At 42.5% G+C, this 17,519-nt stretch overlaps 1 protein-coding gene across 2 annotated transcripts in view; it reads right to left on the bottom strand.

Annotated features, from left to right (window-relative positions):
* The window catches only part of LRRC4B (leucine rich repeat containing 4B), a 121,207-nt gene that overhangs the window by 24,741 nt on the left and 78,947 nt on the right, over positions 1 to 17,519 (bottom strand). The window contains exon 1 of one of the 2 annotated variants that reach the window (XM_088143573.1): positions 7,075 to 7,220. The exons of the other annotated variant lie outside the window; for it this stretch is intronic. The gene's annotated coding sequence lies outside the window, so the exon portion shown is untranslated. Of the gene's footprint in view, positions 1 to 7,074; positions 7,221 to 17,519 lie in introns of those variants that run through there. 2 annotated transcript variants of the gene reach the window in all.

Below are 17,519 nucleotides of genomic sequence, written 5' to 3'. Positions count from 1 at the left end.
AAGGTATAATTTAGAATAATAATCATTGCGATAATCAAAACAACAGGCCTAAGTATATGCTGTTTCACATTCATTATCTAGGCAATCCTCACAACATCCCTGTAAGTTAAAGATACTAATATATGCCGTACTGCAGAAAGACATTCTGAGAAATAATTATTTTATTTTATTTTATTTTTTTACTTTATAGAGGACTTGCTGCAAAAAGCACACTGATCACCAAGAACACAATTTTCCCTATCTCTGTGACACATCTACTGGCTCTAATCCATACCGGTCCTGCCTCCAAGCCTCTCCATAATCAGCAGTAGTTCCAAAATAAGGAGCTGATAGGTTACAACCGATTTCAAAGCACCAAGAGACTTTTATTTTTTAAAAAAAAGGGGGGGGGGCTCCAAACCAATATACCAGCAATAAATCAACTGTTCAAAATTCAGAATATATCTTTAAAAATGCAGCGGGTGAAATAGCAATTTGCATAGCTGCCTTGGTGTAGATGCATCAGAGAGAAACTATTCCCATTTCTAGATTTAAGTTGTAGACTACCTGGGGAGGGAGCTAAATCCTAAAAGATAATAATCACCTAAGCAATTCATATGAAGCAGGCACATTCCCTCCTTCCCTTCCAACTCACCCCCCCCCCCCGAAAAAGCAAAGCAAACAGCAGGAACAACAATTTACTAAAGATATATAACAGAAAATCAGGAAATAAAATAAGTAAATTGGAACAGTTAGAGTGCACGCACTTCAAGATAAAAGATCAATCTAAAAACAGCCCTAGCGCAACTATCAAGCTGGCAGCACAGAGCACAAGTTGAACGACAAGCAGCAAACCTCAGAAAAACAAAATGGCTTTCAGATGCTGCCGAAGAATAGAAGCAAATAATACTGCCTTCGAAGTGTTCTGCCTTTCAGGTACCACCAGCGAAAAAGCTCTGTCCCCAACTGCCACCTATTTAACATCGGATGATTCGGCTTAATTATTTTGGATCAAAAATTAAGTCAATTCAAGCTTCCGTTCCAATGTTAGATTCTGGCTGGCGGGGAGGGGGGGAGGCAGGGGTAGAAAAGTCAAGATGGTGACCACAGTCATCTTGGGATCAAAGTTCTGTCCCTTTTCATGTGTGTTGTGCAATGTGTGTAAAAGGGGGCAGGGCTTTTTACAGTCAGGGCTGCCCTCTTGACTTTTTTACCCCACCCCGCTACCACCATGGTGGTCACCCTTGGTTTCTAGTGCTCCTGAATTTGGAAATCTAGTTGCCTAATACTTATACCAGAATTTCCATACTTCCCAGTTTCAGAAGAAGTGGTAGCCAAGGTGATAACTGAGGCTCTTTCATTAGCCACCATTCTGATCCTTTCCCCTTTTTCCTTTATTCAGCCCTCCTCCCTGTTGTAACGAGGTTAGTAAACTCTTCTCTTTCCACTCGTTTTTTTTTTCTTTTCCTGAGCTTTGGAAACCTGCTATCTCTGCTATTTTTCTTTAATCTGCCTTTGATTCTTGTGTTTGTTCCAACTTCTTCGTGTTGTTTCTCCTTCCCTTTTTATCTAAGGCTCTCGAAAGAATGATTTTTCCCAGTTTTCATTTTACGTTTCTACCAATACTTTTTGGCTTATGTCTTTAACTACTTAATGGGCAAGGCAAGCCATCTATCATTGGTGGTTTTTTATTTCTTGTTTTTTTTGCACGTGTGCGTGTGTGCCTTTGAGTCAGTGTTGACTCCTGGCAACTGCCTGGACTAGTCCCTGCAGTTTTCTTAGCAATGTTTTTGGAAGTGGTTTGCCATTGCCTTCTTCCTAGGGCTGAGAGAGAGTGACTGGCCCAAGGTCACCCAGCTGGCTTCATGCCTAAGATGGGACTAGAACTCAGAGTCTCCTGGTTTCTAGCCTGATGCTTTATCCTCTACATCAGGGGTTCTCAGTGTACGGCCCGCAGGCTGGATACAGCCCGCCAGGGTCATTTATCCGGCCCGCCCGCCTGATTGGCCGCCGCCGCTGCCTGTCAGAAGTGGAAGTGTCGGGGCTGTGTCAGGAGCTGCAGGCAATGCACGAGGAGGGAGATCGCAGAGCCGGACTATTCTACATGACAGGTATGCTGGGTCAGGTGGCTCTCCTCCTCTCCTCAAACTATAGTCCGGCCCCCCAACATTCTGAGGGACCGTGAACTGGCCCCATTTAAAAAGTTTGAGGACCCCTGCTCTACATCAAACTGGTTCTCTATCATTGGTATTAGTGCTATTAAATCTATTTTTGATATGTTGGACATCCAGTGTGACTTCCATGATTCAGTTCCTTTGGTGTTGCAGATTCGGCATTCTGTTAGTTTCAGTCTTATCTATCTCATAGGATAGTTTTCTGGAGTGGTTTCATTTCTCAATCTTTCCCATTGTCAGTAGTTTCTCAGGGGACCATGTTAGATTTCTTATTATTCTATTTATACTCTGTTCTTCTAGGCGCTCTGATTTTGTATTCCAAATTCAGCTACCATATACCGTACACTATAGAGCAGTGTTTCTCAACCTTGGCAACTTTAAGATATGTGGACTTCAATGTGGCTGGCTGGGGAATTCTGGGAGTTGAAGTCCACACATCTTAAAAATTGCCAAGGTTGAGAAACATTGATATAGACTGCTGACTTTCAGATTTTTTTTCATCTGTCCCTACTTTGAATGACACAACATGGGCACCTCCTTCCAACTGCCCAGGCAGGATTCCAGATTGGATGTACTCCCAGCCTCTTCCACTGATCACAGGTAGACAGAGATGGTTGTGTTCTACCCTGTTCATCTCATCTCATCCCTCCCCTTTATGTTTCTCACTTTGACTTTCAAGGCTGCCAGTTATGGATCTCCCCAATCATGAGGAACCTTGGGAGTCCAAATCAATGATAGACCGTCTTTAAAGTCCTTTACTGAAAAAGACAGTTAAAATCTATTTCCAGTTAATGAACATTTACAGAATTCACTGGTCCTTCACAATCAAGACAGCTAAGCTTTTTGTTCATGCCTCAGCTGCATCATATTTATTGCAGCAGTTCGTTGGCTGGGTTACCCAAGACCTCACTCCACCCATTTATTTGTGTCCAGAATGCTGTTGTTCGTTTTAGATTGGACTTTCCTTTTTTTGCCCCTTTTTATATTGCCAATCATTACATTGGTTGAGAATTCAAGAAAGATAATCCAGTACCAATTGACAGTATTGAGACATAGATAGCGCCCTGTTTATGGACACACCCAGTTACGTGAAAGATTTCCTGGTGGCTCACGTATATCTGAGCGTGACCTGGGTCATCTGATTCTATCACGTACTAGAAGACCCATGTCATGGTTCAGAGCTTTGTCTCACCTGGCTCCAGTTCTTTGGATTAGATTTCCAGCAGGACTACCTTTGGAATGAATCACTTGAAGTTTAAAAAAGCACTAAAGACATTTCTTTTTCTTGGGTACCATGCAGTTACTTTGAATGTACACAGGTTAATATTATTATATGTCAAGGACCTTTTAGTTTAGAGGCTTCTTATTTGATATTATAATGTTGTAATTGATTGCAAGATGTTGTTGTATAAGCTGTTCCTTTATTCAATGTCTGTACTGCACTTAGTAATCAGCACATAATAAATAAAACTACTTTGACTGGCTGAAGGTGGGAATGCTTGGAGCCAAGTTTCAAAATCTGATAACTTCAGTAGAAGGTAGTTCATAGGATGTGGTAGGCCTGTCTTCCTAGTATCGTGTCAGTGAAATAGGGGCCATGCTGTAGCACATGGGGCTGTGGCAAAGGCATCTGTTGACATGGAAAGGAGAGTCCATGAATTGGACTAGGACGCCAAGTGAGTCCTGATCCTGCTTTTCTATGGCTTGAGTCCCCCCCCCCCCCCCGCTTCTTCCTTACCTTCTCTTTTTCCTGGTATCTTCTAGATCAGAAACCTGCTGCTTGCAAAAACACTTGTAACAGCTGCTCCCCCCCCCACTCCCCCCCCATGCATCCCCTTGGGTGTGCTACAAATTAACTAAGGGCCAAAAAATGTTCAAGAACAGCGACATAATTCCAGCCCTATCTTTACACAGAGTTTTCCCGTTCATGATACATTGAATTTGATTTGATCCCTTGATTAAGTGCTAGGGCACTTCAGGTGCGCTTGGGGAACACTAGCCCTACAGGTCATTTAATTGAAGAGAAGTTGTCCCTTGGACTTTACTAGTATGCCCTAATCGAAGAGATACATGTCTCTCCCCATCCATTGTGCCATGGTAAAAAGGCTGCTGAATTATCTCTAAGTGTTCAAATGCACATTTCCAACTTCAAAATCTATGACACTCAGACAACCTGCTAAGCCTTATGGTGGTTTAGTTGACCATGTTGTGTGAGCCATGGTTAAGCAACCATAGCTTAGCAAAGCCTTAAAAGGCAGGCAATGCTTCTTCCCTTATTCTTAGTGATTTGTTAGCGATTGTTCTTAGTGATATTCTTAGTTATTTGTTTTAGACAGGAATTTAACTGCTAGACTCATAATGGGTTTACAGCATGCAGTATGCTGTGAGGTCCTCCCCACCCCACCCCCCAAGAAGACAATGGCAGTGCAACATTTGCCACGTGAGACAACTGCACTCCTTGGAGGACCTTCCATTCCAGAAGGCCACAGTGTAAGATTTTTGCGGTGTTTGTGGAATTATATCTCTAAACACACTGGGGGGGGGGGGGGGGAGAACACTTTTCCCAAGATGCAACCAAATAATCCTTCCTGCAAAAGAGAACCGTCTGCTTCTTTCTTTATTCTCTACGGTAATAATGTACACACGGAGTCTGCTGCTCTTTTACACCCTTGGCAGTTGTTATCACACAGTGCTCCCCAAGTGAACCTTTCTTCCAGCTAAACCTGCAGAGTTCTTTCAACCTTCATCCCCTTTTCTTTTTTGCTCCCTAATCTTATTGTTCACCCTAAATTAATTCTCTTTCTTGGTATTTCTCAAACCTTCAAGTACACCAATCTCTTTCAAGCTTCACCAGGCATCTTACAATGATGAAGGGGAGTTCTTAGCTTCTCCTGGTGTCAAAAGGGAGGAATCTCTACAACACTGATTTCAACAGGCTTTTAACATCGACACCGTGCCTTCTTCTGAAGGATCCTGGAAAATAAGCTATGGGGAAAGGGATCATACAGTGTGAATCCTGCAACCATAATCTGATTTCTGAGGATACTGCTAAAGATGGTGTGGGTTGTTCAAACCCATTCAGCCATTTTCTATCCATTTATGGCACAACTGCCTACTCCAGTTTTTGTCAACATAGCATTCTCCAGATGTTTGGGGACTGAAACTCCAGAATGCTCAACCAGCATGGGCAACTGGGAGCTGCAGTCCCAGTTCATCTCTAGAAGATTCTACATGGGGACAGGCTGCTACAATGGCCAGGAGCTTTCCACAGTCAACTTCTGCCCACTCCTGCAGTGGGGATTTTGTGGTCCATAACCCTCAGATGATCCTAACATTCATGGAAATCTCATCATCCCCACCTCTCTAAATATTGTAGTCCCATCCTCGTGTTCCAGATACCTTTCTGGGAATCATATCATTTTCTGGTTTGACTCTGTGTGTAAGAAAAAGAAAAGAGAAAGGGGCAATGGAGGCACACAGAGAAAGAACTATTTAGTGCTCAGACCAAAAACATGGCTGGTTTTGGCTCTGGCCACAATGTTGTTTTTCTTTGGTGGGGGGAGGGGGAGGGTTATTTTTAAAAACATCTTAAGCCTTTTTAGGCATATGCTACAGTATTTGTGAGTCACCTGTTTCAAAATGGCAAGAAATAAAATTTGGAAGTGCATTTGGAGACGTTTGTTGGGAATACAAATTTCACACCCCTGCAATAAATTTTACAGCTGAGCAAACACTGAATTTCATATTTCCCCATATTAAGAACTAAAATACACATTTCCTTCACTGTGTAATTCTGGCTTTGAATTGGGGGGGGCGTGTAGGTGTGGGAGGCTGCTTCCATAAATTACACAGAACAAAGGCCGCCTGCATTTGCAATTTTCCTTACCAAAATTTTACTGTAATTATTAATAATACCAAATCCTTTTCCATTACACACTGGAGGTACAGGGACTGAGACAGATTAGGGCCACTGGCAGACACTCCAGTACACACAGCAGGCTCACACTCTAAATCAGGGATCCCAGGTTTGCAAATTGTAGGGGGAAAGACTCTGCATTCAGGAGCAGAACTATCAACTCATGTAGCTGACCATTAGCCAACATTTTATCACTATGACACATTAGCTGCCATGGTTAAAAGGTAGAGTAAAACATGATCATGACACATATACACTTCATTAGGAAAACATTCACTTTTAGGGGTAGAATCTGTTTCTCTTGTATGGCAATAAAAACATTTTCCTAAATCCAATCTGAGTGTTTATTTTTTGCTTTCAAGTTCCCTTAATACCCTTTCATCTATCCATCCTTTCATCTCTTTGTTCCATCTCTTAAATATTCTTTGCATAAAACTGTTCAAGGCACATTATACAATCACGTTGCCACAGGAACAGTGATGCAGACCTGGCCATGTATAGGTCCAGGCTGTAGAAAGCAACTGTTGTTTGATAACAGCCAAGGCCAAGCCTGCTCTTTTTTGCCCTAGTGTCAAAAACAGCAATTCAGGGAAAACAAGCTCCTCGTGTCCTTATCTTCTGAACGAACCTTCTCAGAAAAACCACATTGGAAGCAAAATGTCACACAGGCTGTTTATGCAAATTTTCCCAGAAAATAGGTCCACCCTGGCCAGAATTACCGAATTTTTAGAAGGAAGATAAGGAGAAACCAGAAAGGGGCACTGGTGGGAGGAATGTGTCTCAAAAAAGTTAAGAGGGTGGCTGCAACTGTGCAATTGAAGCCCCATCACTTTTTTATGCATGGCCACCATCGTGACTCCCCTCCCCCCCCCCCCCGCCCTTCCATGGATGCCCCTGGTTTGGGGGAAGAGGATTAGTACTCAAAGAGATGGAAAACCAAAGCTATGAAGAAAGCTTGAAGCATCTAGAAAACTTGAATGGAGAAAAGAAAAAGAGAGCAAATACTTGCGCTTTGCTCGCTCAGAGGGTAGAGGAAGTCTGGCACTTCTCCTCCTCCCTCAAGATCTCAATCAGAGTTGCTCTGGAGCCAAGAGAACCAAGGAGGCTTGGCAGGCAGCTGGTGGGAAGCAACACCCAGGCAGATCCCTTACTCCAACTGTGGGAGGGAAGAACAAGCAGCAGCTTCTCTACAGAACAATTTATGGCATTGCTGCTTCTTTGTTGCCTCCCCTGTGAGGACACCAAGAAAGCCACCAATTTTAAATGCAAAGTTTCTAATCACATCATTTAGACTTCTATATCAAATGGGCAAAGCATATAGGAGGATAGAAACCTTTCTTCCAGTCCTTGAATCAGCAGAAAAGTCTGCTGGCATAACTTGTGCTGCTCAGATGGCTGAGCTGTCTTCTGTCTCAGGAACAGTGGATCAAACAACCCCTGCTGTAATTGTTATCTGTAATATAAGGAATGGGAGGACTGGATGAGTTAGGCTGATACCTGGGACGGAGGGCTTAGCCACCTTTCAAGTTGCCCAAATCATTGGTTGCAGGCGTGGAGGCGCTCCACATCTGTAACCTGTCACTTGGGCTGTTTCTAAACATGATTCTAGCACTCTTCTGAAAGAGCGCTAAACCCATACCCCAAATTAGCCCAGCTCAGAGGTCAGTTACAGAGGAGGGTCATGGGATAAAAGCAAAACGAAACTGTGCTGGCACATTAGCAGCTCTGCTTCCTGCTTCATCCTATACCCCTCTATCACACCCAGCAGACCCAGTGGAAGGGCATGGGGTAAAGCTTGAGAGAGCGCCCGCATGTGCTAGAAAGCGTCCTCTCACTTCCTTCTGTGACCTTTCAACCTGTGGCATTCCTGGACAGTTTCCATGCTAGCAAGAACTTCTTGTGGCGCGATGGAGGTGGGAGGTGGGAGAAGCCAGGAAGGCACAAGGGAGGCCGCTGTGCTTTCTTTTCTGGGATAGATGCAGAAGAAAGCAATTGTTTTCCTTCCTTGGCTCGTCAGTTGCAGGGATGGCCTGGCTGTGATTTTGTGATGCTTTACAGGAGGAGGGGGGGGGAGGGGAGGGGGAGGAGGAGGATGATTCAGGAGTACCTTGCCCCTATATCCCCAAATGCTGCCCCACCCAAGCAAGAGGGCCAGCACATGTGCACCCCAGCACTTCTGCCTGCTTCAGAGTTTCTGTTAAAATTGGGAATTGCTGCTCCCTCACCAGTCAGGCCCAGAGGAGAGCTCCCACCAAGAGCAGGTTGAAGGAATAAAAACAATAAGGATGTTTAATAAATAAGACATGCTCATAATCCCAAGCAGGCAAAACCGTAAAACCTGATTGGCCTATAGTTTGGGGAAACATAGGTCTTGCTCTGTCTCTGAAGACTGCCCCTTTTTCACACCAATGCATTCTGTCATCTCATACAGGTAACTGCTGGGCCCAGTCAGAAGCCAGTTTTGACAGATGATGAAATCAAACATGCTTCTTCTCCTTTATTATTATTAGTATCATCATCACCATCACCATCATTATCAATGGTTAATCTAGCTGCTGCTCTGCTTGCCCAAGACTCTTGCCAAGATGGCTGACAAGTTGCCAAAATCTCCTGAAACAATTTAAAAAAAAAAAAAGGAGAATGGTGGTGGCAAAGAAAACATGGGACTGGAGAGGAAGGGAGGCATCAAAGGACCAGCCTAAAGTGGCCAGTGGGAGATGGGCCAATCCCGGCCCCGATCATGTCATCAACCCCATTTTCATTGAAGCATCTGGACTGTGTCCATGGCAAAAACTGTGTCTGGAAGAGAGGCAACTGTGTCTGGAAAAGAGGGAAAACACCATTTAAAAACTGGAACAGCTAATGACTTTAAGCTGCCTCCACTGTGAACTGGGGATGACATGAAGGCAATGTCCTCGGATTATATAATTTAAAAATGGTTGGTGGGGCATGTTTACACCGTACTTAGGGGACATGAGGATGAGTCCTAAAGCTTTGCTGTGACATCCCAATTCATATCATATTGTTAGTATCTTTCCTTATTCTTCTGGCATTAATATCACAATAATCCATTCACTTCTTTGGGCAAGGAATGTTGATATTTTAGCTGACTATGCCCCGAATCAATGATGATCCTTTCCCTTCAAGCAGACGACAGTAATCACCAATTATCCTGTCTATGCCTCTGCAAGCCCCTCCTTCATTTTATCAAACAAGGAGGAGTAGCAGAAAGATGCTCCTAGAAGAATGTCACAGGAATCCCACGCTTTAGAAAAGCAGGAGTGTTGTGAAATGTCCAAATATCAGATCTGAATACTGTTGGTATTACAGGAAAAGTTATATTTTGTTGTGGTATAGAAAGACACAAGAAGGGACCTACAAATACTGCATCTCCTGAATATTGGTATAACCTGGGTGGTCAGTAAGGAAAATGAGGCATTTTGGTAGCACAGTCAAGGATTCATGTCAGAAAGAGACTAGATTTCTTTTGAACAGTAGAAAAAAAATCATGAACAGTATTACACAGGTCACAGATCTCCACACCGAAGCTTAGACAGCGATCCCTTGTGGGTGCTCTAGCTGTGGATTCTCAGCACCAAGCAGGGATTAGAATAAATGCCCAGAAAGCCCCTTCAGTAGCAACAGCTGGACCAGATGATTTATATGACCCTTCAGGCCAGTGTTTCTCAACCTTGGCAACTTTAAGACGTGTGGACTTCAACTTCCATGCTGGCTGGGGAATTCTGGGAGTTGAAGTCCACACGTCTTAAAGTTCCTAAGGTTGAGAAACACGGCTTCAGACTCTACAGATCTCTAATTATGACACATAACTTTGCTGCAGAACTCATGACCAAACTGCGTCTGACTCTAAATATGCCTCCTTTTAGGCTACAGGTGGAATCCAAAAGAAAAATGGGGAAACAGAAGGCTAATAGTGGCAGTGAAACAAGCAAGTCAGGTGGTGGGAACAGATTGTTAATGGCATCAGGGAAACAATAATCTTGATTGGGATGATTTGGGGAAGGCAGCCTTTAATCTCATCCCACCTCCCTTTTATCCTGATAACTGGGAGAGTAGGGAAATCTGCATAAAGGACTGTGACTGTGAATAAATGTATGTGTACATGTACGTGTGTGTGTGTGTGTACAGTATATGTATGACCTGGCATTATTCCCTTTTGCCCCAAGCTGACAACAGGTCAGTCTACTCATGCAGCTCCCAAAAGATTCAGCAGAAACAATCATTCTCCTCTGCACAAACAACATTGTCAACGTGGGCTTCAAATTAGGGTGGGCAATGATTTTCAAGCCACACCCTACCCATCCCAGTGTCTGAGTGTTATATTGGGGGCCACACTCTAAAATGGGGACTGGACCAGGACACCGAAATCAATGGGCCAGAATTTTTTTTTTTAAAAAAACCCTCAATCTAATTAAAATGAAAAACGATGAACAGTATTACACCCATTATTTAATGCTGACATTTGAAAATTACAGTGCAACAGTAAGACTGCACTCTAACCCTAACCGCAAGGTTTAGAGGAAACCATACACAGCTCTGAGCCTTTAGGTTGTACACACTTGTTTTAAACTAAGGTGGGCAATCTGCTTCCCAAAGATCACATGTGACCCCCAGCAGTGCCGGATCACGCTGTTTCAAGCTGTTTTAAACTCTCAGCCCTCAAGGATAACAGATTCTGATTAGGACTGTGAGGAGAGGTAAATTCAATACTGCCCTCTGCACTGTATTTCTGTTGAGCTTCCCAAAACTGCTGTTCCAGGAAGATCTGTGATTTTCAGTGGGAAAAGCTGTGGGATCCAGCTGGTTGGGGGAATGCTCTATATGGCCCCATTAGAAAATCATGACCACTGGCAACTGTAGCCATTCTGGCCGTGGATGGGAGTATGGGGTCATGATCTGCCATCCTGCTTAAACTCCTGCTTAAGATCTTATCCAACCTCATGAACACATTCTAGGGCTGCCATATCAGGACTGTAAAACTTCTGATGGCTCCTAAACAACAACAAAGATCTCTGGAATTTCTGGGTTTTTGCAGCTCGAATAAGGTAGCTCTATACCATGCCAAGCTCTGATAGAAGGATGACCCTTTCACAAGCTACCTCCAAGCCACATTTCTTCCCTGATTCAAGCAGAACTGACTTGAGCCTTTGGGGCACTGAGTTCCATGCCTTCTAGGACACCCCCTAAGCCAATGTCTCCCAAGTTTTGCCCAAGTGGCAAGAGACATCTCTACATTTCCCATAATGCCTTGGGCTGACACAACATAAGATGAATTGTGGGGAATTAATATTTCTATCCAATATCAAATATCAAGGAGAAAATGGGAAGGGAACAGGACAGAGGATGGTGATGTCCTTTGTTGTGGTCCCATGTGCCTCTACACCAGGGTTCCTCAACCTTGGCAACTTTAAAACAGGTGGACTTCAACTCCCAGAATTCCCCAGCCAGTGGACTTCAACTCCCAGAATTCCCCAACCAGCAAGGCTGACTGGGGAATTCTGGGAGTTGAAGTCCACCCATCTTAAAGTTGCCAAGGTTGAGGAACCCTGCTCTACACGATTCTCACCCTTGTTCTGTTAAAGAGATGGTGACTGACCTCTCTAACAAGAGATACCAGTGAGAATGCAGAGTATGGAAAAAATACGACCAAATGCTCTTTCCAAGGCACTGAACTTCCAGAACCAATTCAGACCAAGCGCGGTGAAATTAGGGGAAAGGAGGGCTACTGCACTGGTAAACAATCGATGGGCAACACGCACGTGACATTTTGGGGGCACCAAGCAAACACCTTCCTCTTCTTAGTTTGTACTGATTTTTGATGTAAAACTCCTGCTCTGCCCTGGAAATGTAGACTCAGTCAGTTTTATGTTTTTTTCGTTTTCTGTGCTATTTGCACCAATTGCTTTTTCCCCCCTTTCAATATTTTAGCTAATTTTGTTCTCTGCCCAGAGAATTTCACTAACTGGGTAGATAAGAAATATAATACATAAATAAGTAAACAAATAAACAAATAAACAAGTGCATTATCTTCCACAAGTAACTCCAGTGCAGGGAAATGTCACATTGAGACTGCAATAAAGAGACACATGGATTCTCAATACTACCACTTACAGTTTTATGCCATCAGAAAGAGGGGTGCCTGAACATCAGTGGAAAAGAGTATCATCACTAACAATGCTGAATGTTACTATCATCACTAACAATGCTGAATGTTACTATCATCACTAACAATGCTGAATGTACATGCATGCCCATTCATTAGCCAATACCACCAGCAAGTTGAGAAGAAAATATTTCTTGCGATACACAACCCCAAAACAGCACTGTTCGGTACATCGGAACATTCAAGTTTGTAGAGTTAATATTCCATTAACTAACTTTAGCACGTTACTTCTAATGGGTAAATTAAGTGCCAGAGCATTGCATTGCTGTAGGCTTTATACATCTTGACTCATCCTCAGAAAAAGCTTGGGAGAAGAATAAAAAACCACAAGTTTGCAAAGTATAGAAGAGGAGTAAGAAATACAAGTATGAAGTAAGGGGGAAAAAAGGGAAACACTGCTAATCTAGTTTATATCATTCACTATACCTCTCTATATCTTCTTATCTTCGCAGCCATCCTTGCTTCTAGTAAATCCATACACTTTATATATTGCCTCTAGTTCTTTCAATGTTTTGAGGATCTTAGCAACCCCATTAGTCTTCCTTTTCTACTCAACCCATTCATTCTTCATAGACTTGTTTTTCAGTTTGATTCCCATCCATTCTCTTTATATGATCAAACCACCTCAATGCTTTTCTCTTATACTGGCGATTCATTTTTGTATTCAGTCTGCATTCATTCAGCACCCATTCATTCTTGACCCTCGCTCTTCTTGCTCTCTCCCCCCATTCTCAATGCATCCAACTTACTTTGTGTTTCTCTTGACATACCCAACTCTCACTTCCATATAACAAAGTGGGCAGAAGCATATCCTTACACGCAGTCATTTTTTGCTTCCTCTGACAAAGATTCATTCCTTGCAACAAGGCCACATACCACCCAGGACCTTTCTACCACCATATGCAGAGTTAAAATTTCCCTATTCATTTTCCCATATTTAGTAAGCATTCTGCCAAGCTACAGAAATTCATCTAATTGCTCTAGCATTTCACCATTTATATATAACTTGCAGCAGCTTTTGTTGGGGGTGGGGGGAGTGTCAAATTTAGCAAGATGGTGGACAAAACATTATGATGTGAACCCTGGCCTTCCTTGCTCATGGTTCTGTGGTCTCTGCACAAGGGAAGGAAGGCTCACAAAGGGTCCTGATGGCAGCCCTTCAAGGTAGTCCAGGTCAGGAAACAGATTCAAGTTTGACTGGAGCTATGCTTTATTGATATAGTAACAATATCTTGAAAGCCTGGCTGTGTTTTCCCTTCCCTTCCCTTCCCTTCCCTCCCTCTTATACCCCATGGGAGTTAGGGCAGAGCCAGTTAAATTTCTCTGTTATAGTTTCCTCACTTCCTGGGCTTAAAGCATGTTTTTGTACCTGTCACTGCATAGTTCCTCCAAGGTCATCTCTGTGGTTTTCTACACCTGCACATACATGCACGCATGTACGTACATACACACACACAAAGTACAACCCCGTAGCACCCATTTGTTTCCCACTGGCACGTCCAAGAGGGAGATCAGCTTTGCAGCTACTCCTACCCATTCGCTCCTGGGGGGGGAGAAGCACTGCTTCTTGTTTATACTGGTATTCATTCATTCATTCATTCATTCATTCATTCATTCATTCATTCATTCATTCAGTACGGCTACCCCTCTTAACCAGTGGCTCAATATTGACCTTGTGGAAGGCCATCTTCCATGGGCTCAATATTCCCACACACACACACACAAGGATAAAATAGTTGTGAATGTATGGACAAGAAGAAGTTCATTTAGAAAGAAATTGAAAATAGCTATGCAGGAGAGGCCCAGCCTCTCCAACTGCCACACTACAAATAGCCCTGGAGCCCAGCACCTATATGGGAGAGGATGGTTCTGAAGCAGAGCCTGGCATATCTCTAACCTCCAAAAGCACTTCTTCCATGTAACCTTGAATGTCCCCATGGGAGCTTTTCTAACATTATAGTTGGGAAAACACCCCTGTCAGAATCCCTTAAGCCAACTTCAGCCTGCCCTAGGAACAGGCTGGGCAGCTAGGTGTTAATTGATAAGGTACTTGAAATCTGTCTCACATGTGACCTGTATCTGCATAACCAGCCTGTTGTCCCCTCCCTTCCTCCCAGTGTAAAGCCTACATCAGTTTAGCCTCTCCAGGCATCTGATAAAGTGAGTGCAGCCCACAAAATCTGACGCCTTTTAATAAAAGTTGTTCATTAGTCTGAAAAGGTGCTACCAGACTCCTCCTGAGCTTTGGCTACCATAGACTAATAGCTCTGCTCTTACATTGAAATTTGGAGTAATTTCTGTTTTTAGATGGATTCTATCCTCCAATACCTGAGAACTGCACAAAACGATTGACCAACAGTGCAGTCCTATGTGTGTTTACCCCAAATTACTCCCACTGTGTCCAATAGGGCTTATTTTCAGGTGAGCACATATAAGACTGCTAAATGTCACAACTGGAAATGAATGAATCTTTCCATGTCAGTTTTTCCCAGATCTTAATTTTTCTCAGATCTTAATTTTTCCACTGGTTCATCCCATTTTTGCATCCAAGGATTACCAGAAAAAAACCTTTGAACCAAAGTGTATATCCATTTCTAGGTACATATGTATTTTGATTCTTGCCTAATATGCACATTATTTTTAATAATATACTTTTTTTCTTTTATGGAAGATCTCAATTACAATATTTAGAGAAGTTGAGCTCCACAGGAGAACTGAGGCCTGAGAAAGTCAACGAGTGTTAAAAGAGGGAAACTGCTGGATATTTCTTTGAACTTCAGTGTGGGCCAAGGTCTACAGAATGTACCACAGAAAAAATCTTGCCAGAGCCCATCCACTGCTGTTGCATTTCCCAGCCACTAAATGGTTTTTCTCCTGGCTCAGTGATCCTTTAGTAACATATTAGTGCTGCTGTTTTATGTAATCAGCAATAAATTATAGCAACTGCACCTTGTCTTCAGCATCTTCATTGCCTGATCAACATCATAAACATGCTTATGGCGCTGCTGCTGCTGTTGATCTTGATCCTCATCTACATCCCAGGAGTTTCTCAGTGTCCCTGTGTAAATATCCTCCAATAACCAATAAAAAAGTTCTTTTTCTCCCAGCTTGGCCTGGTATTAGTTAACAGATGGCAGTACCAATCCATTTAAATGAATGCACTTTATATCTCTATAGTTTAAGCACATAAGCCATCAGGAAGGGTTCCTTCCTGTGTTCTTTTCCAGTTCTCATTCATTTCAAAGGGCCTCACACACACAGAAGGACCTTCCCACCGGATTGTACTCAATATCTTTCATTTTAAATTATTTGAGCCTTGGAACATGTTGTCTTCAAAATCCCAAATAAAGTGTTCAACCCCTGTCGAGCAATTAAGTGGTTCTAGGAAAACGTATTCAGAAAAACATTCCTGGCATTATGCACAGTGCCAAATTCCCAGAGAACCCTCCCCACATGTTTACTTTATGCCCCAGTGAAGAATTAATATCTTTTAAATGGCATGAAAAATTAATGTCCTTTTTTATTATTGGCAGGGGCAGTCTGAAAGCTGCAGCACCAAGCTCATTTGGTATCAAGTAGGCCTGTGGAACTTGTTTTCCATGGAAGAGTGAAGGTTTCCTAAATATTTTCTAAATGTTGAGAAGTAAAATATTCAGGTCAGCTATGGCTGGGGAAAAATTCCTGCACATTTTTGCAAGGTCTGAACTAGCAGCATCAATTGCACAGACAAGAGCAAAGATCTTTGAATGTGGTGATGGTTGAAGACAAGAAACCCCAGCCTTTGAGGACTTGAAGTACATTTCCAGTTTTGAGGGCAGGTTATGGGAACTCTCACAAGATGGCTGCCATGGGCAACCTACTCACTTATGAAATGGCTGCCATGGTCCAAGCACAAAACGCCCATTTACCAGTAGACAAACTAATAAAATTACTCATTCTCACCACTCTTGTGTCAATTCTTCAAGATACATCTGACCAACCACAGTTCTGTTTTTGTTTTTTCTGGGAGTGGCACATGGTCAAACAAATCTCTGGGCTGTAGCCTTCTACTGGTTTTTATTATTATTATTATTATTTTATTTACTAAAGAATACCCATGGACCCATCTTGAGTTCAGAAGCATTTTAAAACATAAAGATGATGTTAGAGGCTGATGCTTTTGGTTCACTCTAGGCACAGTACAGAGGCCAGTCTTGTTTCTAAGGTACTATGGAGATTTTTATCTTCTTTTTTCTACTCTAACCAGACCTTTGCAAGTACCCTCAAATGGCTCTCTTTATGAATTCCTGCACGTTTTTGCAAGATCCAAACTAGCAATTCAGAAAATCTGGATGGAGAAGGATGTTGACAAGTTGAGAAGTATTCAGCCACAAAATAAAAGAGCCTCAAAGACAAATCCAGCAAGAAAAGGCTAAAATCACTAGATATGTAGAGAAAATAAGATTAAGTGGGGATATGCTGAAAAGTTTCAAATATTTAAAATAATCTCAGATAGAAGAGGAGTACAGAACCGTTTATCACTTTATCTACCAAGATGAAGAGAAAAGGAAATGGCGTTGAAACAACTGAAAGGCAGCTCTAAACATTAGGAAGTTGGCCAAAGCACCAAATGAGCTCAAATGATTTACAAAATCATTTTCCATGAAAGCCTTCTGGAGACTATTAGGTGACAATCCATGGGGAATCTCGTAACCTAGGCCCGGCAAGTCTATTTTGATAGGCAGCACTTCTCCAGGATATTAGGGAAGTGTTTTTCCCATAATTTCACTCTTTAAAATCAAATGGGGGGACATTTTGGGAGGTGCATACCAATATAGGTGGGGACAGTGAAACAAAATGGGTAATCCCACATCATATATGTGGAAGGACCAGGATTCTGTTTTTCTCTGGTTGGTGGAGAAAGGGTTGGAATTTAAAAACAAAACAAAACTGAGTTTAGTCTATTTTATAACTTACATTATGGTTATGGTTATGGTATATATCACTCACCAACTATGTGTGTTATCATCTGTAGCTATCAGGATTCCATGGTGCCCATGGAGGCACTTGGACCACCAAACCAACCAATCAACCAACCAAAACCCATCTGCTGAAGTCAATTTCAACAATCATTTGTTGAATCATTTCACTTTGGAAATCAGGCAACAGTAAACAAGGCCAAGATATTTTTTTTACCCTAATCTACCTTCCTCCAACCTACAAAGCCACCAAGGCCAAATCAAGGGTATATTTGTTGTAGGATTTAGAAGATAAATTGCTCCCACTA

The sequence above is a fragment of the Python bivittatus genome, unplaced genomic scaffold (genome assembly GCF_059951505.1).
Source record: "Python bivittatus isolate LINGU-HERP-01145 unplaced genomic scaffold, Pbiv_v1 ctg000410_np1212, whole genome shotgun sequence".
NCBI lineage: Eukaryota > Metazoa > Chordata > Lepidosauria > Squamata > Pythonidae > Python > Python bivittatus.
The sequence above is the reverse complement of the archived record's forward strand: the minus strand, read 5'-3'. Positions and strand labels throughout refer to the sequence as shown.